This window comes from Mesoplodon bidens (genome assembly GCF_964165515.1).
Source record: "Mesoplodon bidens genome assembly, chromosome: 16".
Classification (NCBI taxonomy): Eukaryota; Metazoa; Chordata; class Mammalia; order Artiodactyla; family Ziphiidae; genus Mesoplodon; species Mesoplodon bidens.
In genome coordinates, this window is record NC_138173.1 from 4,553,184 (window position 1) to 4,579,488 (window position 26,305).

The 26,305-nt window shown below is 38.0% G+C and overlaps 1 long non-coding RNA gene across 3 annotated transcripts in view; it reads left to right on the forward strand.

The window, feature by feature from the left end:
• Positions 1-26,305, forward strand: part of LOC308630142 — a 67,736-nt gene that overhangs the window by 38,085 nt on the left and 3,346 nt on the right. For 2 of the 3 annotated variants that reach the window (XR_014017768.1, XR_014017769.1), the window contains exons 2-4: positions 11,124-11,301; positions 20,953-21,021; positions 22,826-22,965. This is a non-coding gene — a long non-coding RNA (uncharacterized lncRNA). The remainder of the gene's footprint in view (positions 1-11,123; positions 11,302-20,952; positions 21,022-22,825; positions 22,966-26,305) is intronic. The other variant, XR_014017770.1, reaches the window with a different exon arrangement.

The following is a 26,305-nucleotide window of genomic DNA, read 5'->3' on the forward strand; positions in this document are numbered from 1 at the left end:
ATGACCAAGTGGAATTTAATCAGGTATGCAAGTCTGGTTCAGCATTCAAAAATCAATTAATGTAATCCATTACATCAATAGGCTAAAAATGAAGAATTACATGATCATAGCAATGATGCAAAAAAAAGATTTGACAAAATCCAATGCTCGTTCATGTTAAAAAATCTCAGTTAACTAGGAATAAAGGGTAATTTCCACTTGATAAAAGAATATCTACAAAAAACCTACAGCTAACATCATACTTGCTGGTGAAAAATTTAAAGGTTTCCCACTAAGATCAAGGAAAATACAAAGCAAGGAAGTCCCCTCTCAGCACTCCTTTTAAACATCATACTAGAAATCTTTGCTAATGCAATTAGTCAAGAAAAGGAAATACAACATATACAAATTGGAAGGAAGAAATGAAACTGTCTTGGTTTGCAGGTGACATGGTAATCTATGTAAAAAACCTGAAAGAATTAGCAAAAACAACTCAATAAACAAGAAAAACAAAACTCCTGAAACTAGTAATCAATTATAGCAAGGTTGCTGGGTATAAGATTAATATACAAAAGTCAACTGCATTCCTTCATCAAGGAATAAGTGGAATTTGAAGTTAAAAACACAAAACCATTTATTTACTTTAGCACACCAAAAAATAAAATAGGTATAAATCTAACAAAATATGTACAAGACCTATATGAGGAACACTATAAAACTCTAATGAAAGACATTAAAGAAGAACTAAATAAATGGAGAGATACTCCTTGCACATGGATTGGGAAACTCAATATTGTCAGGATGTCAGTTTTTCCCAACTTGGTCAACAGATTTATTGCAATCCCACTCAAAATTCCAGCAAGTTATTTTGTGGATATTAACAAATTGATTCAAAGTTTATTTGGTTGTTAGTTTTCCCCTTATTATTATTTACCTATCCAAACTTCTAAAGGTGGTTAAGCCCCTCCCTAACTAGATCCTACAACATGAGCCCTGAATGAATACATTGTAGGAATTTGATACATTTCTGAATGGAAAGTGAATATAGTGATAAATAGTTGACAGTTTTTAAAGAAGAATTTAAGTTCTTAGAGAGCAGGGATGACTTTAATAAATTGATACATATTTATTGAATGTCTTCTTTAAGCTCACAATTATGATGATGTGAGGAATAAAAAGATGCTAATATATAGTTGAAAGTTAAGATGGGGAGGAAAAAGTATTACATATAAAGCACTGATAAAGAACTCAAGGAAATATACAGTGAATCTTCCTATTATATGATATTGTAGGGATTTTGTATGCTTTTGTATAATATGTGTTTAAGAAATTGCTTGTAACAATTGACACAACGTTTTTTCTCACATAAAAACAGAATCATCTTCCAAATCATATGCTAGATTATGATATGACTGCTGGGAAGTGGCATTGTTCAATAAGATCAGCATTATTATTTATATTTGAGAAAAGAAAATTTATCTTCTTATTGTTGAGGTTTTAGGTCACATAGAAGATTAAATCTCATGAAATATTTAAAACATTGGACTCAGAATTGGTATGCACTTTATTTTTTATACTATCTTTTTGTATTGGTCGTATAATATTACACAATGTTGCTATCCCATTAATTTATTAAACCATTTCTCAGTTCCTGACCATAGGTGGTTTCTAATTGTTAAGAGTTAAATTTTTATATTATTCCAGTTAAATATGACTATTTAAATATAGCACAACTAGGTAGAGTTTATGGAAGAAATATAAGATGGTTCATCATTAGAAAATGTATTAAGTTTATTCATTATTTTAAAAATTTAAGGGGAAAATCATGATTATATCAATAGATGACAAAAGAAAAGCAAATAGTCAAATTTAGAAGCCAATTCTAATTCTCTTTTTAAAAAAGGTTTAAGAAAAATAGGAACCAATGAAAATTACCTTGGAAAGAAAGAAACAAGTTATTAGTTGCAGATAATATGATAAATTTCCTAAAAATCCAATAGATTCAACAGAAGTTGTTAAACTATTAAGAGAATTAGTAAGGTGGCTATATGTAAGACAAAATACAAAATAAATATTACTTTCCTTTTTATTAGCGTTGAACAATTAGAAACTGAAATGAGAAAAATTGTATTCAAGATACTATCAAAATTAGCCTGTAAAACACCTAAGAATTATTTAATAAGAGAATAATATATTTTTATTAAAGGAAATAAAATAGGACTAAAATAAGTAGACATATCATAATTCCTTATGGAAAGACCAATAGCCTATAGATGCTGCTTCTCCTCAAATCAATGTACAACTATAATGCAAATCTGACCAGTATCCCAAGGAATTATTTTGGGAAATAAACAAGTTGATTCTAAAATTTATTTGGAAGAAAAAGTGTTTGAAAAAGAAAAATCATGAGGAGGAATTTGTTTTCTAAAATATTAAAATATATAATTATTTACATCAAAATAGTTGCGTCATCATACAAAAGCAGATAGCTATATCAGTGGCACATTAAAGTGAATGCAGCAATAGACACATTTGTATATGTGGGTTTAATATTATGATAATGAAGATATTTTGAAGAAAATAAAGTTACTCCCACATTGCACACTTATAAAAATTGTAGATGAATTGAACATCGAAATGTAGAAGAAAAACTATATTGTTATGTTAAGGTAACTATGTTTAGCAGCAAAAATATCTTAAGATCACAGGAGCTTAACATAGGAGAGCATCTTGATTGTGCAAAGTCTGAAGTGAGTTTGGAATTCTCCAGGGCACCCCTTCAGGTACTGATATTGAGGCTGTTTCCATCTTCTATGCAATTTGGAATATGTGGTTTTGAGCTGTGCTACTGAAGGAGAAGAGAGAGCTGGAGGGTCAGACAGGGGTACCCACGGTCAGGGGTAGAAATGACAAAGACTGTGTGAGTCGCTTCTGTCCACATCCTGTTGGCTAGAACTAGTCATATACCTAGAACCTAATTCTAAAATGTGCTGGAGCCCATGGAGATTTAGTCAGGATTAAATGTGTACATCAAAAAAGTATTATAGTCAAATTTAGATACACATTTTTATAACCTCAGGGTTGGGAGAACATTTCTTACAATTGTCTAGAAAAGAAAAAAACAATAAGAAAAAAATAGATTTGACTACAAAAGAGTTTTAAGGCATTAAATAGTGAAAGATGCCAAAAAAAAAAAAAACTTAAAAGGGAGCGACAGATTGAGAGAAGATATTTGCCACATACATAAATGGCAAAATATTAAAATTCCTACTGTGCAGTTTTTATAAAGAAAAAATGACAAGCCAATTAGAGAAGATAGCAAAGGATATTAAAAATAAAAAAATGCAGATGTTCAATCACATATATACAAGGAAGTACATTGCAGTATTCTTGGTAAAGGCATGAAAACTGAAAATAATTTTCAGTTGGAGTCTGACTGAATTGCATATGGTGTACCTATACAGCAGAATACCATGCAGTCATTAAAAGAGAACAGGATAGATCTCTACACTGATATGAACAGATGCCCTTGTTATATAAGGGGAAAAAAAGAGATGTAGGTCACTATGGGCAATATGATTATAATTTGGGGAAAAATTAAAATTAATTGAAAATATTAATCATATAGATAGATGATTGATAAATAATATAGATAGATAAATTAATAATACAATATAATATGACAAAAGAATATGGGAAGAATATGGACAAAACTATCAACCCTTTTTTTTGAAAAGCAAAGGAGGGGACATTCACTCTAATTCATACAGTTTTCTAAGTGGTAACTTTGATCTTTTTGAGGTTTTTTTTTTTTTACATCTTTATTGGAGTATAATTGCTTTACAATGGTGTGTTAGTTTCTGCTGTATAACAAAGTGAATCAGTTATACATATACATATGTTCCCATATCTCTTCCCTCTTGCATCTCCCTCCTTCCCACCCTCCCTACCTTTTTGAGTTTTTCTTCATTGTTTAAATAAAAACCCATGAATAATGTGAATTAATTAATTCATTTATTCCTCCACTCATGTACCTGTCCATCCATCTATCCATCATCTACCCATAATTCCATTCGTTTTATCGTAGCCAACCTACAGTTAATAAGGACCAATTCTCAGACATGGTGTTCGCCGTGCACATTGCAGTTAACATTGGGTTGAGCTCAGCTTGGAATAAGGAGGATGACCAAATGTTGTTTCCTCTTTCTTGTTGACCATTGATTTAAAAACAAACCAACAAAACAAGAAGAGTCTGGCCCTGGGCTTCTTGAGCACACCATCTGGCGTAGCTTCCCTCGCTTCTAACCTTTGTCTGTCCTGTGGATGACAGATTAGTGGGGAACATCCTTTATAGTAGGAAATGGAGGTCAATAAAATTTGCACCAGGCTTTCCAATTTAGTATCATACCAGTCAGGACATCCCAAAATAAAATTTGTTTCAAAAATAGATCTAGGAGGAGAAAAAGTCAGGATTGAAAACAAACAATTAATCCTCTTATGTCATTGATTCTGTGAGAAAGCCAGATTAAAAAAAAAAATCAGTTTCTTGTTCAGGTGCAATGATTTTGCTGGTCAAAAAAAAGCAAAAGAACAAAAATAGTGCAGAGAGTCCAGTGTGGTAAACGATCCTATAGAACAAAACAGGAAGTTGTTTAATGGAAGAGAGTAACTGACCTCAGAGCCTGAGATGTGAATGGCCCCTTGGATGCAAAGGTTTTTGCATTTCCGAAGTGTTGTAGTGATGCTTTGTTGATCAGCACTGAATTGTACACCATGTGCTCTTTTGTGGCGATTCACTGGCTTATCAAACAGGTGAAGAGGTGGAGCATCCACTATGTTGAATGATAAAGCATTCCAGCTGTTACATAGGAGAGGGAAACACATCAGTCTCTGTTCTATACATGTATTCAATACTTCTGAATATGCATATTTTTGTGAATGCATGCATGTGTGCATGCGATTTTGTACTGTAGGGATATTTTTTAAAACTGAAGTGTTGTTGATTTACAATGTCGTGTTAGTCTCAGGTATACAGCAAAGTGATTCAGCCATATATAAATATAACTTTTCCCTTATAGGTTATTACAAAATATTGAGTAAAGTCCCCTGTGCTATACAGTAGGTCCTTGTTGTTTATCTATTTTATATATAGTAGTGTGTTTATGTTAATCCCAAACTCCTAATTTATCCCTCCCTGCTCTTTCCCCTTTTGGTAACCATAAGTTTGTTTTCTATGTCTGTGGGTCTATTTCTGTTTTGTAAATAAGTTCATTTGTATCACTTTTTTTTTTTAGATTCCACATATAAGGGATATCATATGGTATTTGTCTTTCTCTGTCTGACTTACTTCACTTAGTATGATAATCTCCAGGTCCATCCATGTTGCTGAAAATGACATTATTTCATTTTTTCTTATGGCTGAGTAATATTCTATTGTATATATGTACCACATCTTCTTTATCCATTCCTCTGTTGATGGACATTTAGGTTGCTTCTGTCTTGACTATTGTAAATGGAGCTGCAATGCACACTTCTGTCTTGATTATTGTAAATGGAGCTGCAATGCACACTTCTGTTCTGACTACTGTAAATGGAGCTGCGATGCACACTTCTGTCTTGACTATTGTAAATGGAGCTGCAATGCACAATCACAGTATGCTGCACTGCATACTGTAGGGATCTTAATTGGTTTTATGTGCAACTGGACAGAGATCCTTGTTATAATCTTAAAAAGAATAGCTTCATTATAGAAATAAATATATTTTCCTATTTTTTCAAACTGTTGGGGAATGTATGTTCAAAAGGTATAGGCTTGAATGGGAGAAAAATATTTCTTCCTAATATTCCATATGGTTGGTTCTTCTTATATAGTGCTAATCTGGGAAAATATCCACCTAGAGGAGTTTCCTGTCAGAGAGCTTGTCTCAATGCCAAGAAAAACTGTCACTCTTAAAAATTCTCCTCACACAACAAAGAGAATTGGATATTTTAAGTCCATACTCTGATAATTCAGGCAAAACTTCTCCTTAAATGAAGCAAAGGTGAGTCTGTAGGAAGCTGCTAGGAGAGGTTTTATTTTTATCTTCTTTCCCGTTTTCCAGGGGAGCAAAGGAATGCTCCACGAGATTCTGTAACTTGTTCAAGATAGAGCTGGTTAGTAGCAGAGCTGATCTTAAACCAGATAACGCCATCCTCCAAACTCTGTCCAAGTGTGGTCTTGCACTATGATCCAAAAAGCTTATTTATAAGATCTGTCGACCTCTGTCCCCTGTGATCTCAGCTGTCTGGACTGACAGACTCAACTTGAGCTCATGTAGACAGCAGGGAAGTGATTCCAGGATTGAGGAGTTAGGATCCTTGGAAGAGAAGAGTGCTGCTTTGTTTTGTTTTGTTTTGTTAGTTGTTGTTTTCTTGGGGTTGGCCCTTGTCATCACTTTCAAATACACAGAGGCTGTTTTCTCTAAGTTCGTCCCTGAGAAGGACCTTTCTTACTTTCTACTTTGCTTTCCTGGGGCTGTGGGCAGAGCCTTTGCTGGAGGGGAAGGGGAACGGGCATCCCTGAGGACCTGCCCTGTCCAAGGAGAGAAAACCGAGCAGATGGCAGCTGACACGTACAGGGCACTTTGTAGGAACACTGGCCCCGAGCAGGCTTCCTGAGCTGCAATTTGGGGTCCCTCCCTTGCAAGGCAGCCCAGAGGAGTCTGATGACTTGGCTGAGAACCAGCGGGCTGGTAGCCAAAGGGCAGTAAATCAAAGTGAAAAAGAGGTGATATTTTAAAAGCAAACGACACTTTTGTTTGTTTGTTTTAAAGGGCAGAGAGAAATAAGTTTTTGTAATGGTAAAAGGGTAGAAGATATAAAACAACACTGCTATAGAATAATTCAAAGTTATTTGTTTGTGAAAGCCCTTTCTGTAATGAGTATGCTCTATTTTTATTAAGCAAGATTCTCAACATTTCTCTAGATGAGGATGTGATTTTTACCTGGAAATTGGTGATCCAGTGTTAATGAGGTTCTTACCAGGTTAAAATAAACAAATACTCTATTTCATAATATCCTCGGGGAGATTAAAATGTTTTCTGTGTAAAATTTCTGGAGCCAAACTCTTTCTTGTTTTTTAAACCCTAATTCAAGTTATGTTTCTTCTGTCCTTGATGAGTTTTTTCAGTTGGACACTCTAAGGTTGGAAACATGTTTCTAAATACTCACCTCCTGCAGTCCACTGAGGATGGCTCTGTGTCCCAGAGGAAGACTCTTGGGGAAATCAGAACTGGGTCTCAAGAAGCAGCATCACAGGACGGTGGATCTGGGGCTGCGTTGCCACAGAACCCAGGCGACACCTAGGCATTCACTTGTTTATTGTGATCATACCTTTTAAGAGTTTTTAATTATAAGTATAAAATGTTTCCAGAATATAAAAAATATGTATAAAGAGTAATATCATGAACACCCGCTCACCACCCTGATTACAAAATAAGGCGTTACACTAATTATAAGGGAAAAATACAGTCACCAAAGCATAAATTGAGAGCAATACATGACAGAGTGAAAAGAACAGTAGCTTTATTGTTCCTTTAAATTTACCAGCAACCTTGATTGAGTTCCTGTTTGTGCCAGGCATGGAGGTGGCAGAGATGATGAATACCTTTGCTGACCCAGGTGTGATGGGAGACCCATACAAAAAAAGAAAAAAAAAACCCACAACATAATACACGCCAGCCAGGAAGGGCTACAGCAGGTAGGCGCTCCAGGAGCTAAGAGACCACAAAGGAGGAAAATCTAACTGAGATCGAAGGTGGGGATGGAGCTGAGAGGTCAGTGAAGGTTTCCCAGGGAAAGTGATCCTTGAGCTGGGTCTGGACGGAGAGGGTTTAGCCAGCACCCAGGAGGAAAGCTGCGTCAGGCAGGGAAGCAGCATCTGCAGGCTCAGAGGAATAACTGCTAAGAGCAACTCAGAGCAACTGCTAAGACTTAGGTTGGCTGGAGTGGGCTGGACTAAGAGCTGAACTGTCAGGGGCGGGTTCAGATGGTCCCGTCTGCGTGTTAGAACAAGCCTTCTGCTCCAAGATCAGGTGGTGGCTCTTACCTGGAGGTGTCCAAGGAGGGCTTCAGAGGTGCTATGAACCCTTTGAAATTGTATGGAATACGGTAGAAATATGTGAGCGTGTGTGAGTGTGTAAATGAGTGTATGTGTGCGTGCGTGTGTGTGTTTTCCCCTGGGAAGGTCCAGCTCTTTCCTTCCATCTTACAATGTTTCTTAACTCTCAAAGAAGGTAAAGGTCTCTACTAGGCTGGAAGAAGGTGGTCCGATTGGAGGGTTATTGTAATAGGTGGGATGACAAGTGATGAAGTCCTGGACTGAGAGACGGACCCTAGGGCAGAAGGGAGGACAATTTTGGAGATAATTAAGGGACCTATTGACAGGATTTGTTATCTGATTGGATTTGCAGGGGGAGGAGGAGGGCACAGTCCAGCGCAAGGCTTCTCAGACTTTAAGGGGGTCCTGTACTAGATTCTGACCAGTAGGTCTGGGGAGGAACCAGAGACCTCGCATCCACGGCAAGGTCCTTGGTGCTGGTGGCCATGCTGTGGTCAGGGGCTACCTTGTGAGCAGAAAGACTCCACATCCAGGTTTCTCAGCCGCAGCTGTTGACTTTTGGGGCCACACAATTCTTTATTATGGGGGGGTGTACATCCTGTGCATTGCAGGCTGTTTAGCAGCATCCCTGGCCTCTGGCCACTGGATGACAGTATCACCCCCCAGTGGAACAACCCCAAATACCCTGGAATCACTAAATAGGGGGTGTGGGGCACTGCTCCAGGGGTTCACAGCCCTGATAGATAAATATTAAAATGGTCTGGGGAGCTTCAGGACTTATCAATGCCTGGCCTCACCCAGACCGATTGTATTCTAATCTCTGATGGAGGTGGGGCAGGACACTCAGGCAGCTTTTGGAAAACCTGACATTCAGCCAGCCCTGCAGTTCGAGGCTGTGCACCAGGATGGGTGCACAGCTGTTCCCTGTGCAGGGAGCGGCAGGTGGAGGGAGGGGTGAAGATAAGATTCCAGATTTAAATGCTGATGAGCTTGACATGCCTGGAGGTCATTTAGATGAAGAAGATGCTCACTTTGATCTTCTTGGTCACTGACAAGCTGGGTGTCCTTGGGCCAAATATATTCCCTGCTTTTTATTTTCCTCATCTGTCCACTCTGATAATATCTACTCTGTCTTAAGAGTTGATGAAAAATAAGATACATTAATGGATGTGGAAGAAAGTAAAAGCCATCTCACACTTACAAACACACACACACTCAGTTTAAGATGGATCTTCAGAATTTTATTTGAAAAAAACATGGGACAACATTTTATCATGGCAGGGCAAGTAGTAATTTTTGGGGAAAAAAGAACAACAAACACAAAAAGCACAAATCATAATTAATAAATTCAATTCAATTAAAAATTAAAATTTTAGGACATCAAAGGCACCATCAGCAGAATTAAAAAGACAAACTAAAAACTGGAAAAAATATTTGCATTGCACAACTTGACAAAGCTTTAGTATAAAAAATATGCAAGGGCTTCCCTGCTGGCTCAGTGGTTAAGAATCCGCCCGCCAATGCAGGGGACAGGGGTTCCAACCCTGGTCCTGGAAGATCCCACATGCCACGGAGCAACTAAGCCCATGCACCACAACTACTGAGCTTGGGCTCTAGAGCCCAAGAGCCACAACTAGTAAGCCCACGCGCCACAACTACTGAAGCCTGTGCTCCACAACAAGGGAAGCCACTGCAATGAGAAGCCTGTGCACCGCAACGAAGAGCAGCCCCCGCTCGCCGCAACTAGAGAAAGTCCGCACGCAGCAACAAAGACCCAACACAGCCAAAAATAAATAAAATAAAATAAATTAATTAAAAAATATATAATAAGTTCCTAAAAGTCAAGAAGAGAAAGACAAACAACCCAAGAGAAAATAGGCACGAGATATAAATAAGAACCAAGAAGAGGGTGTTGGAATGGCCAATAAACATAATGCAAGAGGCTCCCCCCGTCCCGCTCCAGTTTTTAGGTAAATAAATGCCCGTTGAAAGTGCAGTGTGTATTATTTCTCATCCACCAGATGGGCAAACATTTACTGAATTGTAAGGCAAAAAAACCCCTCAGGCTGCTGGTGAGGGTATCAATTGGTGCTACTACTTTCTGAGCAATTTGATACTATTTAATAAAATTAAAGATGCCCTATAACCTATAGGTGTACTTTTATGAAAATAAATAAACTATAGCTCTAAGTATTAACATAGATAAATACCAGAGGTGATGTTGGGCAAAACGGTTACAGAAGTGTGCAGTCTCTTGTTTATTTAAAGTGTAAAAAATACAAAACAGAATTATATTTTATTTACAATTATATGTATTCTTACTTAAAAAATGCACACATGGGAGTTTTTTTTTTTGCGGTACGCGGACCTCTCACTGCTGTGGCCTCTCCCGTTGCGGAGCACAGGATCCGGACGCGCAGGCTCAGCGGCCATGGCTCACAGGCCCAGCCGCTCCACGGCATGTGGGATCTTTCCGGACCAGGGCACGAACCCGTGTCCCCTGCATCGGCAGGCGGACTCTCAACCATTGCGCCACCAGGGAAGCCCAAGCCGAAGGACTCTTTGAGGTCAGTAGGTGCATATTGTTACTCTCGTCAATTTTCGAAGAGACTAAAGCGCAGTGGTTTTAAGTGATTTGCTCTGAGACCCACTGATCTTGTGGGTCAGAATTCCATGTTCAGCCCCCGCTGAATTCAACGGCAGCTTCAGGAGAGATCTCACAGGAGAACCGCCCGGAGGAGCCCAAGTCGACCCACGGAGCTGGGGATCATGTTACATTTTTGTGTTAAGTCACTAAGTTTGGGGGTATTTGGTTACGCAGAACAAAAATGGCAACCTGGGGTTTGCTGACCACGGAGCGATCTCAGTGGACTAGCGGGGATGGAGTGGAGAGGGGTGCAGAGGACGAGGGGTATGGCGTGGAGTCAGGGACTGTGGACCATTGGACCACTCTCTCAGGAGCTTCGCTGTGAAGGGAACAAAGACATGGGGGGAGAGCTGAAGCTGGACTTGGGAAGAATTGAGGGATTTCTCTTTCTTATTAAAGATAGGTAATTCTAGAGCATGTTTGATATGACAAAGGAAGAGAACAGTGGACCTAGGCTGCTAATGGAGCTCAGAAGTGGAAAGGCACCGGGCCTTCGATGGAGTATTTCACTGAGAGCAGTAGGTGGAGCGCACAGGATGGTACAGAAGCACGTGCCTTGCTCTTTGGTGGTTGGAAGGTGAGATCCCCCTGCGTGATGGTCCCCGTTTGCTCCATGACGCAAAGTTAACATCCGATGGGGAAGGGATGTGTATTTTTATAAGAAGTTTGAGCCAAGAGGGACAACAAAAGGAAGGAAAAACTCTCCCTATTTCATTTTTATTGTATGAGCTGCTCAGGCTCCAAAAATACTAGTGGCCATTTTTTTTTTTTTTTTTTTTTTTTTTTGCGGTACGCGGGCCTCTCACTGCTGTGCCTCTCCCGTTGCGGAGCACAGGCTCCGGACGCGCAAGCTCAGCGGCCATGGCTCACGGGCCCAGCCGCTCCGCGGCATGTGGGATCTTCCCGGACCGGGGCACGAACCCGCGTCCCCTGCATTGGCAGGCGGACTCTCAACCACTGCGCCACCAGGGAAGCCCAAGTGGCCATTTTTTAATATCAATCAAAAAATATTAGAATTTGAATCAGAGCACAAATATATTTTTCTTACACTTTTACTAAGCTAGGTTTCTCGATTTACTTTGTTGTTCTTAAGATTCATGTATTTTCAAATTTTTATGTTCAGTGAAAAAAATATGTAAGTACATTCCAAATTATAGTGTTCTGAATTTTTAAAAATGTAGTTTATTAAGAAATCATCACATGGAAGGGCTTGTCGTTTATGTTTAGTAACTAGAATCCCAGTCCCTACTGCTCTCCATTTTAATGGGGTTTAGAATGAGATTTTCATGAGAGCCAGTGCAGTGTTCATACTTGTTTATGGGCACGTTTGAATTGTGTAAAGGAAATATCCATGGATCATCAGGCTTTGAAAAAATCACGTGTGTTGGAATACCACCGCTGAGTCAGCTAAGATATGCTAGAGGCCATTACGTGCATCTTAGAGTATTGTTTTCTCCTTTTTTGTGTGGGATTTGAGATGTAGAGTTTTGCTGGATCACTTGTAAGAGTGGGTCAGAGTATAAAAGTGTCACGGTAAGTAAGAAAATACTCATGAAACAGTACATTCACGTCCTTGCAACTTTCTTTTTCTTTTTTTTTGAAGATGTTTCTTAATAGAGATGAGGATTTTAACATGCTTTATTTGGAAGGAGGAAAAACAGAACAAATGAATTTTGGTTTCCAATCGTGCTCATAATGAGGGAGAGTTCTCTGTGTGCAATTCCACACTTCTGGTCCCCAAATAAGCTACTCTGACAGGCTGCAGCTGTGTGAGCGGTTAGCTTGGTACCTTGCGAGCATCCTGTTGTTGTTTTTATGCTTTCAGGGTTATCCACATGGAGGAAATCAGACTGCACACCAGTGTTCTGAACAGCTTTTACTGCTAGAAGCTCTCAATGTTCTAAAGCTTATTTTTCTTAGTTAATATTTTTGAGAAAATGGGGTAGGGTTCTAGTTTTGACCCTGAATGTGATACTGCAGAAGCCACTTTGTAGAATGAGGGGCTGTGTCTCTTCCACTTCTGTGGTTCCAGCCCTGTATAAATCAAATTCCATATATCACCCAAATACCAGAACTAACTGCCAAAGTTATTCTGCATTTGCCCATCTGACTCACACTAAAATATTAAAATCCAAAAGTTGCTGAGTAAATAAAGTATTTGAAATAAAAGACTAGAATGAAAAGGGGAAGGACATCTTGACCAGATTCATCAGAGGGGCTCTAGGGTTCCACTTTTGAAGGGTATAAAATGATGTCTCATTGGTGTTGTCTCAGGTTATCATGAATTAGCAAAATCGAGGAAGGACCCATGTGTCTGACAGCCTGTGTGCCCAGCCATGGCATCTAACAAGGCTCCTCTTTGAGAGAAGCAAGGGCCATGGAGGACCAGCTCTCACCAGGCACATGAGCCAATTGTTCAGTTTAGATTTTACAGACTCAAAAACCCGAGGAAGATCCTGAGACTTATATTGTTCCTGTTTTAACATTGTGGTTAGGAGGATTTCCTGGTATGTTGCTTAATTATGCCTCAGTTTTCTCATCTGAAATATTATAATGTTTATAACATAAATATTATAAGGTAGCGATACCTACTTCATAGGACTCTTTTGAAGGTTAACTGAATGTGCTTATACTATAGGTAAAGATTTTAGTATTAATATTATATATTATTATTTATCCTCAGTACTATTTCCTTCCTCTTTGAAATAATGTGTATTATTGCATCATTCTTATATAGGTGTTTGTGTACCTGTCAACAATATGTGCTTTAAAAAGTTATGTAATTGTTGTAATACATATTTTTTATAATGTTTTCAGTCTGCAAAATGTTTTGAGATTTGTTTATATTGATATACGTACATCTAGTTTATTGATTTTCCCTAATGCATGACACAGAGTTTACTTACCCATGGCCGTATTGATGCACATTTAGACACTTCATATTTTTGAACTCAGGGGACCAATGGTTATCTCTAAGCTGTCTGTCTAGAAGTGGATTTGTTGGGTCATAGGAATTGCATATTATCAACCGTAATAGAAATTGCCACATTGCTCTCCAAATTAATCACAGTCACAATTCCCACAGCAATGCCTGTTTGAGAGTTCTATTTTCTCCTCTATCAATATTAGTATTGTGTTTTTGCTAATTTGATAGCTGTGACAAGACAGCCTGTGGTTTTATTTTGCATTTTCCTTATGAATGGAGAAGGCTGGGCATCTTTTCATACTTACTGGCCTCCTGGTGTCTTCTGTGACTTGCCTCTTTGTCTGCTTTGCCATGTTTCTATCAAGTTGTTTCTCTTCCCCTTTTGATTTGTGGATCTTTATACTCATGAAAGTATGGTCGATTCTCATTATTCTCATTGTTCTAGAAAGTCACTGCAAACACTGAATTAGCAAATACAGAACCATGGCTTCTAGAGGAAATACGGGGTCAGGTTCTTGTGAGCATTTGGCTGCTCTAATTTTGTCAGCAGATCAATACATAACCTTGTTTTATGCGTGTTTTTGTTTAAAGACACCTCATTTATATTGTTGCTTCATTAATATTGAGCTCACAAGCAACGGCCCCATAACTCATGCCTGAACAAAGCTTCTCTAATACATGGATTACACATGTTTTCTCCTTAAGTCACATCACAGCCTTTTTGCACCTAGGACACTAGATAGCGCTTCAGCTTGGGAGACATTTAAAATCATGAATTCACCAACAAAAGTCACAAAAATGAGAAAATATGGCACTAAATAGGCTTCAAAAAGGACTCATGTACGGTATGAGTGTTGAAATAAGAAGGCAGAATGTAGCCTTGTTTGGCCTCTGCTGGGAATGTATGTGTCAGATTAGTCAAAATTTTCACTTCTTTGTGTATGGCTGGAATGGCTACGAAGGCACCAGAAGTATGGATGTGCGGGTTACTAATAAATATTAGCAAATAGGTTAATTCACACACATGGAATCTTCAAATAGTGAGGATTGACTGTAATTCTTCGTCCATTGTACACAATTCAAATATTTTCTCCCAGTCTGTAATTTGTCTCTTAACAATGTTTATGGTGTCTTTCTTCATACAGAAGATTTTATTTTAACTTTGTCAATTTTACTAATCTTTCTTTTTTATGGTTTATGAGTTTCATCTTGTTTTGAAAAACTTTCCCTACCCTGATGTCAGGGATGTATTCTCATATACTATGTTCTAAAAGTTTTCATAGTTTTGCCTTTCCCATTTAGATCTTTATTAGGATTCCTTTGAGTAGAAAATGAGGCAGGAATTGGCTAAACCATTTCCTGAAACAGTATATTGAATAAAGCTTTTGCTTAGATTTGCAATGCAATTTCTATTATATACCAAGTTCCCGTATATACAACGGTCTGTTTCTAGTCCCTCTATTCTTTTCCAAGCTTATTTGTGTATACTTTCATGAACTCTACACTTTTAAAAATTTATTATAGCTTTATGATACATCAGTATTTGGTAGGGAATTTTCCTTCTTTCTTCCTTCACCTTACTCTCCAAAACTGCATCTTACTTCTTCAAATGAGTTATTAGAGTTGTCTTTGAAAAATGTGGTTAGTATCATGATTAGAATAACATTACATTTATAGATCTATTTTGAGGAAATTATCATTGTTATGATGTTGCGCTTTCCTGTTCATGAACATAGCATTTTTCTTATTTACTTAGGTCTTCTGTAAAAGCCTTCAAGAAAGTACTGTAATTTTTCTTAATACATATCTTATACATCCTTTTTTAGATTTCTTTATGGGTACCTTGTAGTTTTGGCTGAACTTTGAATGATATTTTTGAAAGATGACATTCCTGATAGATTTTTGTAGGTATTTAGTAAATCATGAACTTTTATTCAGCAATCTTGCTGAAGAACTCATTAGTTCTAATAGTTTGTCTATAGATCCTCTTGGATTTTTATGTAGACAATTATATTGTCTATAAATAAAAATACTTGTGTTTCCTTTTCAGCACTTGGTAATATTTCTTATTCTTGTTTTATTCTGTTGGCTAGTATTTTTACCTTGGTCCAGCTGTGCACCTGCACTGTGTCAGCTCTATGTCCTCAAATGATCAGTTGGAACTACGGTTGTCCTCCACTGATGGTCTGCACTGAGCTTCACTACTAAAGAACTCTGGAGGACTGCTTGAGTTCATGTCACATGCAAGTTACTTAACTACCTGTGCCTTAGTATCCTGACTGATAAAATAGGCATAATAATAGTATCCTCTTGATAAGGCTGTTTTTAAATAAGTTAGTACTTATAATACCCTTAGAGCAGGGGAGGCAGGAGTTGTTATTTTGTGGGTGTAGTTGCAGTTATGCTATATGAGTTCTAGAATCTGCTGTACAACATGGTACCTGTAGTTAACAATATGGTGTGTGCATTCAGAATTTGTTAAGAGGGCAATACTCATGTTGTGTTCTTACCACACATACACACACACAAAATTAAAAAAAAAAACCAACAACAAAAGGATACAAGAAAACTGGAAGGTGATGGATGTGTTTATTACCTTGATTGTGGTGATGGTATCATGGTGTTTGCATATGTCCAAACTCATCAAATTTTATTCATAAATATGTGCAGTTCTTTGTATATATATCAATTATATCTCAATACAAAAACAACCAAAATGCCATTATAGCAGCACCTGACACCTATAAAGTTCTCAGTAGATTTTATCCATTAGTACTATTGCAACTACCACAACATAAAACTGAGATCAGCTGACAAGCTTCCTTTCTCATGCCATTCCATCTGTTTTTGATATCAAGGTTTATAAATGTCAAAAAAATGAGTTTAGTCTTCATTCTTTTTCTGTTTTCTTGAGTGGGTCAATGTAAAGATAGGAATGATCTATTCCTCAAAGTTTTGGTGAAACTCGCCTTTAAAACTGCTTAGGCCTGGAGATTTTCTGACATTGATGACTCATTCAGTTTCTTTAATGTTTTATGTCTATTCATATTTTCAATTTCTTTTTGAGTTAATTTTGGCAATTCGTATTTTCCACTCCATTTAAGTTGTCAGGTTTATTGCCATAAAGTTGTTCGGAGTATTCTTTTATGATGTCTTAAAAGTTTTACTGTGTCTTTTATGACCTGTTTTTTCATGGAAAGAGTAAAATCTGTTTTATTGGTTTGTTGCAAAGATTCAGTCTTTGCTTCTATCTATCCCTCTTTTCTTTAATTTCCTCTTAGTTCGTCATGTTTCATTATTTATTTCATTTTCCTTTCTTTGGGTTAACTGTGTTCTTTTAGGAACTCCTAGAGTTGTATGCGTAGCTTGTTCATTTCCATTTTTCCTAGTATTTATACGTAAGCATGTACATTCTCTCTGACTATTGATTTTGTGGTAGCCCACAGGGTATTACGTGTATTTAGCTTCAAGTATCACCAAGAATTTTAATACAAGAAGCATTCCCTTTCCACTATCCCCATCCTTATTCGCTGCAGTCCACAAGGGCAACTGACTTTCAACTTTCTAAACAGTTTCCTCTGTGTTTATCTCTTTATTTCTAATTAACGTGATGTATTCTCATGGCTGGGTGTTTCAGTTTATTATCTACTGACCTCCGGCTGTGGAAGATAGTAGGTGCTCCCACATCCTTCCTCTCCCTGTGTCCTCCTAGAGCCTCCATGTCACCATTTTACATTAAATCTATACTCAGTGTTTACACTATTGTATGGATATATAAGGATTATTCACAGAAGAGCTATGCAGTATACTGTGACTACATTTCCTGTTTCGCAATCTTTTTCCTCCCTCAAGTTAATAATAGGCTTTTGATTTTTGTTTTCCTTGGTTTTCTACTTTCTTATCCTTCTTTCCTTCCCAAGGTCTCCTCTGTAAGTTTAAATCTCTTCTCACTGGCCACACACATCAGGTATTTGATTGATTTTATCTCTTTCTCAGAGATAACCCTCCTAGAATCCTCTGTCTGCTTCTTCCAGTCTTTACTTCTTGTGCTCTAGGCTTGCTCTGCGGATCCTGTCCAGGGATTTCTCTTCACTGTTATGCCAGGGACCAATGGCTTGAACACCAGAGAAAGGCAAAGGGGACTTTCTCCAATGTTCTGCCACTGGTCCCCGCATCTGGTTTTTACCCCTCTGTTTATGCTATTGTTTTGATAGACTGCATTCTTCAGTGGCTTCCTGAGAGGGGTGCCTATTATTCCTCATCATTTCACATGATTCTTAAAAGTTTCTGAAATATATGTCATTTGTACCTGTCTCTATTACCTGCCTTGGTGTGGGTCTTTTTCTTTTATTGTCTTGGGAGCTTAGTAAGCCCATTCAGTTTGGAAACTCATTTCGTTCAGTAGTAGGGAAATTTCTGTAATTATTTCTAGGATAAAACCGTCACTATTTTTTATGTCTTTATGGAAAAACTATTATTCAGATGTTAGCACTCTTGAACTTATCCTCTGTTTTTTCTGTTTCTTGTCCTTTCTCTCTTATTTTCCATCATCCTATTTGTGTGTGTGTGTATATATTTACATATTTAAAAGTATGTATTTATATTTATATAACACGTTTATATGTGTGTATATGCAAATGTGATGATGAAAAAATATATATCACTTTCACCCTCACTTAAATCTAAATATTTAGTAATTTTTCTTATGATTTCCCCTTTGGTCCATGAATTCTTTAGAAGTGTGCTTTGTAGTTTCTAAAGAAAAGTATGTGTGTTGGGGGGGGCATTGGCAACCTTTTTGTTACTGATTTTTATTGTTACTGAATTTTGATCCGACAATGTGGTCAGTATATAATTTAAAAAATATATATTGAATTTCCTTTTGACTTAATGTGTGTTTATGTTTAACTTTCCTAATATCTCATGTATGCTTGAACCAGAGAAGTATTTCCTATTTGCTGGGTGCAATATTTCACATGTACTTCCCTTAGATCAAGCCTATCAATGGAGAAAACATTTATTAATATTTTGTCATCTTGATCTGCCATTTTCCAAGGAGACTTGTGTTCAGTGCTCCCCTAATAGTCCCTGTGTGGCCCCTTCAGTTAATCACTCCTTCTACCTTTGACTCCTGGAAACCACTGATGTGATTTATGTCTGCACCGTTTTGTCAGAATGTCATATACATGGAATCTTACAGTATGAAGTCTTTCAGGACCGGCTTCTTTCAGTTAGAAAAATTTATTTAAGGTTTATCCTTGTTGTTGCATGAGCTGACAGTTTGTCCTTTGTGTCCGAGTAGTGCTCTGGTGTGTGCACATACATAGGTTGTTTATCCAGCCACCTGTTGAAGCACATTTGGTTTGTTTTCCAGTTTGAGGATGTGAATAAAGCTGTTAGAAACATGTGCACAGAGGTTTTTAGGGGAACACATGTCTTCAGTTCACTTGGGTAAATACCTAGGAGCGGGATTTCTGGGTCCATGGGGCAAGCATGTATTTAACACTGTAAGACATGGTTACACTGTTTTCCACAATGGCTGTGTCACTTGTGTTCCCACTAACAGTGACTGAGGGTTCCTGTCGCTCTGCGTCCTCACCGGTCTTGCAGGGTTAGTTGTTCAAGTTTAGCCATCCCAGGTATGTAGTGGTCCCAATTTGTGATTTTAGTTTAACTTTTTTTTTTGCCTCACCATGCAGCATGCAGGATCTTAGTTCCCTGACCAGGGATCGAACCCGGCCCCTTGGCAGTGAGAGTGCGGAGTCCTAACCACTGGACCGCCAAGGAATTCCCTAATTTAACTTTGTTAATGCATCATTTCAAATGCTTATTTGCCATCTGTATATTATCTTTGGAGAAGTATCTTTTCATGTATTTTGCTCATTTTTAAAGGAGGGTTGTTTCTTATTGTTGAGCTTCAAGGGTTCTTTATATATTCTACATGGATATGAGACTTTTATCAGATATAGGATACATAAATATTTTTCTCCAAGTCTGTGGCTTGACTTTTCATTCTCTTAACAGTGTCTTTTACAGAGCAAACGTTTCAAAATTTTTAAGGGTACAATTTATCAAATTTTCTATTATGACTCATGTTTTTAGAATCACATCTAAAAACTTGTCACCATACCCAAGTTCACACAGATTTTCTTCTCTGTTTCTTCTAGAACTTTTAAACTTTTAGATTTAGAACTAGGTCAATGATTTATTCTGGGTTAATTTTTGTACACGGTATGAGGTATGTGTCAAGGTTCTTTTAAAAAAATTTTAATGAAAATATACACATATTTTTAATTGGGGTATAATTTTAAGGTTCTTTTTTTTTTTTGACTTTTTTGCACATGGATACTCAGTTGTTCCAGAAACATTTGTTGAAAAGATAAAACTTTCTTCACTGAATTGCCTTTGTACTTTTGCCAAAAGTGAACTGTGTTTGTGTGGGTCTATTTCTGGGCTTTTTATTCTATTCCATTGTGAAATGCACATACTCTTTCACCAATATCATACTGTCTGGATAACTGTAGCTTTATCATAAAATTTGAAGTCAGGTAGAGTGAGTCCTCCAACTTTGTACTTCTTTTTCAGAGTTATTTTGGCTTTCCTTTTTCCTTTGACTTTCCATTTAAATTTTAAAATTAACTTGTCTACATTTACAAAAACTTGCTGGAATTTTGATTTGGATTGTACTGAATCTATTTATCAGTTGACAAGATGGATATCTTAAAATACTGAGTCTTTCAATCCATGAACATGGTAGATCTCTTTATTTAGATCTTCTTTCATTTCTTTCATTAGTGTTTGTAATTTTTAGCATACAGACTCTTATTAGATCTATACCTAAGTATTTCATTTTTAGTGCTATTGTAAATCGTATTGTTTTTGGAATTTTAAATTCCAATTGTTTATTGTATATAGGAAGATGACTGACTTTTATATATCGGCCATATATCCTGTGATCTTGTTAAATTCACTTTTTAGTTCTAAGAGATGATTTTGTAGATTGGGATTTTCTTCAAGACCATCATGTCATTTGAGAATAGAGGCAGTTTTATTTCTTTCTTTCCTATTTGTATGCCTTTTCTTTTTCCTGCCTATTGTAAAAACTTCCAGCAGAAGTTCTAGTCTTCGAACAAGATATTGATACAGAACAAGAGTGGTGAGGGAAGATATCCTGTCTTTGTTCCCATCTTAGAGGGAAAGCATTCTTTTTTTTTTTTTTTTTTACCATTGAGGTTAGTTGTAGGTTTTATGTAATATGTAAATGCTTTCTATAAGGTTAAAGAACTTCTTTTCTATTTCTAGGTTGCTGAGAGTTTTTTATCACGAATAGATGTTGAATTTTGTGAAATGCTGTTTTTGGAAGCTATCAAGGTATCTATATGTTTTTTCTTCTTCAGTCTCTTAATATCATGAATTACACTAATTGATTTTAAAATATGTTGAATAAGCCTTGTATTCCTGGGATGAATCCTGCTGGATTGGCATGTATAGTCTTTTGTATATATTTCTGGATTCAATTTTCTGAAGTTTTTTTGGAAGAAATTTACATCTAGGCTCACAAAGAATAGTGGTTTGCAAATTTCTTTTCTTGTAATATCTTTGTCTGGTTTTAATATTAGCTTACTTCCGGCCTCATAAAATGACGTGGAAATTGTTTCCTACTCTTTTTTTTTTTTTTTTCCTGGAGGAGATTGGGTAGATTTGGCATTATTTCTTTCCCTAAATGATGGTGGAATTCACCAGAAGCCATTTATGCTTGGGGTTTTCGGTGTGGGAAGGTTTTCAATTACAAATTCAATTTCTTTAATAAATATAGTACTATTCAGACTCTATTTCTTTTTCAGTAAATTTTGGTAGTTTATGTCCTTCAAGGAACTGGTCTATTTCACCTAAGTTGCCAAATTTATGAGTCTACAGTTGTTTGTTTTATTCTCCTTTATCCTTTTAGTGTCCGTGAGGTCGAGAGCGAAGTTCCCTCTTTCATTCCTGGTATTGTTATCTATGTCTTCTCTCTCTTTTTTTTTCTTGGTCAGACTCACTAGAGGTTTACCAATTTTATTGATTTTTTTCAGAGAATCAGTCTTTGGTTTCATTGGCTTTCTCTATTGTTTTTCTGTGTTTTAAAAAAATTTGTTAAAAAATTTTTTATTTTTAAAATTTTTGCCTGCGTCTGGTCTTCATTGCTGTGTGAGCTTTCTCTGGATGTGGCGAGCGGGGGCTACTCTTCATTGTGGTGCGTGGGCTTCTCATTGTGGTGGCTTCTCTTGTTGAGGAGCATGGGCTCTAGGCGCGTGGGCTTCAGTAGTTGTGGCTCACGGACTCTAGAGCGCAGGCTCAGTAGTTGTGGGGCACGGGCTTAGTTGCTCCGTGGCATGTGGAATCTTCCCCAACCAGGGATCAAACACGTGTCCCCTGCATTGTCAGGTGGATTCTCAACCACTGCGCCACCAGGGAAGTCCCCTGTTTTTCTGTTTTTAGCTTCATCGATTTCTGTCTTCATCATTATTCTTTTATTCCTTCTGCTTGCTTTGGGTTTAATTTACTTTTTGTTTTCTAATTTCTTAAGGTGAAAATTTAGGTCAGATCTTTGTTCTTCCTTAATATAAGCATTTAGTGCTAAGAATTTCCTCTGAGCACTCTTTTAGCTGCATCTCACAAATTTTGATGTGTTGTGTTTTAATTTTTATTCAGTTCAAAATATTTTTCAATTTTGGTTGAGACTTCCTCTTAGAACCATTTCCCCCCAGTATTTGGGGTTTTGCCCAAATTTGTTTCTGTTATATTCTACTTTTATTTAAACTATCAATGAAGAATATATTGTTTTCTTAAACATTCAATTATCTTTAGAGCAATTAAAGTGAGAAAAAATATTTTATTTTAACTTTGTATTTTCCATTTCTCTTTTTTTTTGGGGAGGGGTATAGTTTTTTTTACAATGTTGTGTTAGTTTCTACTGTACAGTGAAGTGGAGTGGAGTTCCCTATGCTCTACAGCAGGTTCTTATTAGTTATCTACTTTATACGTAGTAGTGTATATATGTCAATCCCAATCTCCCAATTCATCCCACTCCGTATGGTCCATTTCTAATACTCTTCATTTCTTTGTGTAGATCCAAGTTTCTTACCTATATTGCATTCCTTCTGACTGAAGAACTTGTTTTTAACATTTCTTGTAGAGCTGCCACCCTGCTCCGTCTGCTGTCTCTAGGGTCTCCAGGTCTCCCTCAGCCTCCACACTCAGCTTTTAGCACGTTATTACAAGTATCTAGCTGAATCTTCTTATTGACTCTACAGCCTCTGACAATATCTGCCCCAGGTAAGGAAAAGCATGGGTCCTGTTTCTCGCTACAGGCACTTGCCTCTTTGAAGATTTCCAGTCAGCTATTTGCTCTTGTGACCTTAGTTCTCTAAGGGGGACAAGGAAAGTTTTAATTAATTTGCAATTTGTCCAGCAGTTTTCTTATTGTCAGGGTGGGTGTGACTCTCTTTCCAGCTCTCTGTGTCGCCATGCTGAATCTAGAAATCCAAAGAATAATTTTTTGAATTCCTACATTTCATTTTTTTTCCAAAAATTCTTGATCTTTTAAAATGCTGTCCTGCCTTTTGTTATTGCTTATGTTAATCCATGCAAGTTTAAATGTATCTTTTTTTAGTGGTGTCTTTCAGGTTTTTCCATTTCCTCTACTTCCTGAGTGCTGATTCTTCCTGTGTCGAGTCTGCCCATCTGTCTTTCATGGCGCTTCCTCATGTAGCTTCAGTGGTGTTTGCGTGAGGAGTTTCGATCATGTCACTTAGAATTTTGATTTGCTGTCAGCAAGGACTATCCTTTCTATGGAGGATCCATAATGCCATGTGTTGTTGTGCATTTTCCTATGGAACAGCTTTTCATTTGTTTTTGCGGGGGTCTCAGGATTTCACTGTCCTGGACCAATCTTCATGTTTAACTCTTGAGTGTGGTTCCTGCTCCCTTTGGGTGGTGTAAATTCACATCTGCACAGGGTATAGTCTGAGGTTTTGATTTCTTGCAAGTCATTTTTTTAATACAAGGTACCTGGAGACTGAAAGTTTCCTTGCTGCTTCCTGGGACGATGACACAGAATTTTCTTGTCTGCCTCTCAGGCTGGCCGGCCTTTTGACACATCTGGGTCTTGAGCAGCTGGCTCAGTACCAGTTTCCTCTTTCTTTCTTCTCCAGTCCTCTCCCTGGAATTAAAATCCCAGCTTTCAGGCCAAGTCTGAAATCCTTGTGGATCTCCATGGCAACAGCGTCTACACTCTGTTCTTTGGCTTCTCTTTGTTTCCAGGAATTTCTATCCCCCAAGTACACTGTTAGAGAAAGTGATATCATACCAGACAATTCTATTAGTTTGTTTCTAGAGGGTCCTTCCACTCCTCGCTCCCAGTTCTTCCTCCTCTCAGCTTGATCAGCCATGTGGCTGGAAGCAGACTAAGTACAGCTCTCATGTGACTAGAATTTGGGTGATCCCCCCAAATGCAGTGTGTCTCCCTCCAGTTTCCTTAAGAAAGAGAGATTTAGGTCAAAGCCAATTTGAACCCTCACCCTCCTTAGTTATATGGATTATAGAATTTAGTGATATCTAATTTCTGTTCTTGACCAGTTGAATGATTTGTAAATACGATGGCTACACATGTTTTTTTTATTGTCCGTATGACAATGAAGCCAAGGCGTTTTGCTTTATATTCAGGGAGTTCATATTAGATCTTTAGTTATTTTAATGCACATTTAACTACTACTAATGCTTACCAAAGTCAACTAAGTTGCTACTTACATTAAGAGGAAATGTATGAAAAAATGTCACTTTCCCAATATCACCGACCATTCCTATTGGTGATGCTTTTTCAAATTCCCAAATAGTCACCAGTTGAGGAGCATTCTGAATTAAGCATCTCAAATTTCTGCACTTTGCTTTCATGAAGAATGCTCTACCCCTCGATGATGTTCTAGAGATGCCACCAATGGAGGATGAGATGGAGGGGAGACTTAAGATATTCCTAGATCATTACCTTAAGTTCCCCAGTGAAATAAAAAGAGAAATGTTAAGTGAAAACATTCTCCTTAGTAAGGGATTGCTTTTCTTGTTATTTCATTAATTACTAAGGTACTGACTGTATACTTTTTACTTTAATAACTTTCCTCCAGTAAAGGGCAGACCTCCAAAAGGAATTTACGGGGTAAAGTGACCGGTCTTTAATATGTAAGATGTGGTTTATTTCTCTGACCCCTCGAAGCAGTTTCATGGAGCAGTAAGCTGCAAGACAAGCATCATAGGCAGCTGGTGTAAGAATTGTAAACGCTTTGCACGAAGATGCTGTTTTATCAGCCAGTCTTTTTCTCACCTGTCAGGTTAAGGTGCTCTATTAGATTCACTCTAAGTTTGTTTCAAGGCTAAGAAAGAACTATAATCAAAATTCCAGAGGCGTTGTGGGGTTGAGATGCTCCAGCTTTGGAGTTCAGAAATTGATGGTAGAGAGGATTGTCAGATAAAATGCATCCATTTGGTGGTTCCTGAGAGGAAGTCACACCAGGTCTCACTCCTGCCTGCTCTTCTTTCAAAGCATCCATCGCAAGAGTTTTAGGAACACGTACAGCTACTTATTCACACGTCAGCCTCCTTCCAGACAGTGAACCTCTGGGCAGGATTCTGTTCTCCCTGATTTCGAAACACACCACCACTGTGTGTACGTAGGCCGTGTAAATGACGACGCGGTTTTTCTCGTCTTTGCCCTTTCAGGTGTTGAGCTCTGAGTTTGCTTTAGGAAACACAGTCATACTCCTGATACTCTGATCCCGGGCGCTGCTGCTTCTCATTCTTCCTGCAGCTTTCAGATCCCTCTTAAGCACCCTCAACCCCGACAGGCCCTACCTGTGCAGCCTCAGCTGATCCCTACCCGCCAGCTCAGACTGAGGCAGGATCATCTAAACTCACATCAAGGACTCGTGCCTGCTTGTGTGTTTGAAACACGTCCTTGGTCCCAGCTGTCTCATACTCTAGAAGGGAGTCGAAATCTGAGTGGATTGGGGAAGGCAGCATCACGTCACACCTGGAGGAGGGGGGATCCAGGTGTGGGAGAAGCAGGCCAGTGTGACCATGGTGTTCGTGCTGGCGTCGGTCCCGGGGACCAGGAGGAAGCAGCCTGGCTAGGGCAGCACTGCCTCCTTCTTTTTAGACGCCCACATTAAATCCAGGATTCCTTAGAGTTAATTTCCAAATCATGAGCAAAAGGAAAGGGAATTTTCATTTCAGATGTAGAGCTATGGATGGAAGAAAGTATTATAAAAATTTTTTCTCTTTACCTAGGTAGCTCATTAAAAAAATTTTTTTTTCTGGGCCATGCAGCGAATAGGTGGTGTTACACTGATTGAATTCACAGTGGTGAACCAAAGGAACAGGGCCAGTCTGATTTACTTTGAGACGTGATGAGGAAAAAGGATTCACTGTTCAGATCCAGAGAGTGAGGCCAATACCCTCTAAGCTCGCATGTGCTGTTACGCCCTGTCTGTCCATCCAGCCTTCCCCCAGTTCAGCATCTCCGCGCTGCAGGTGCACTGACACGTGCGCACCACAAGATGGCGCCCTTACAGCAGCTCATCTCCCAGGGCTTCCTTCCACCCTGTTCACGCTCTGGAAAGCGAAG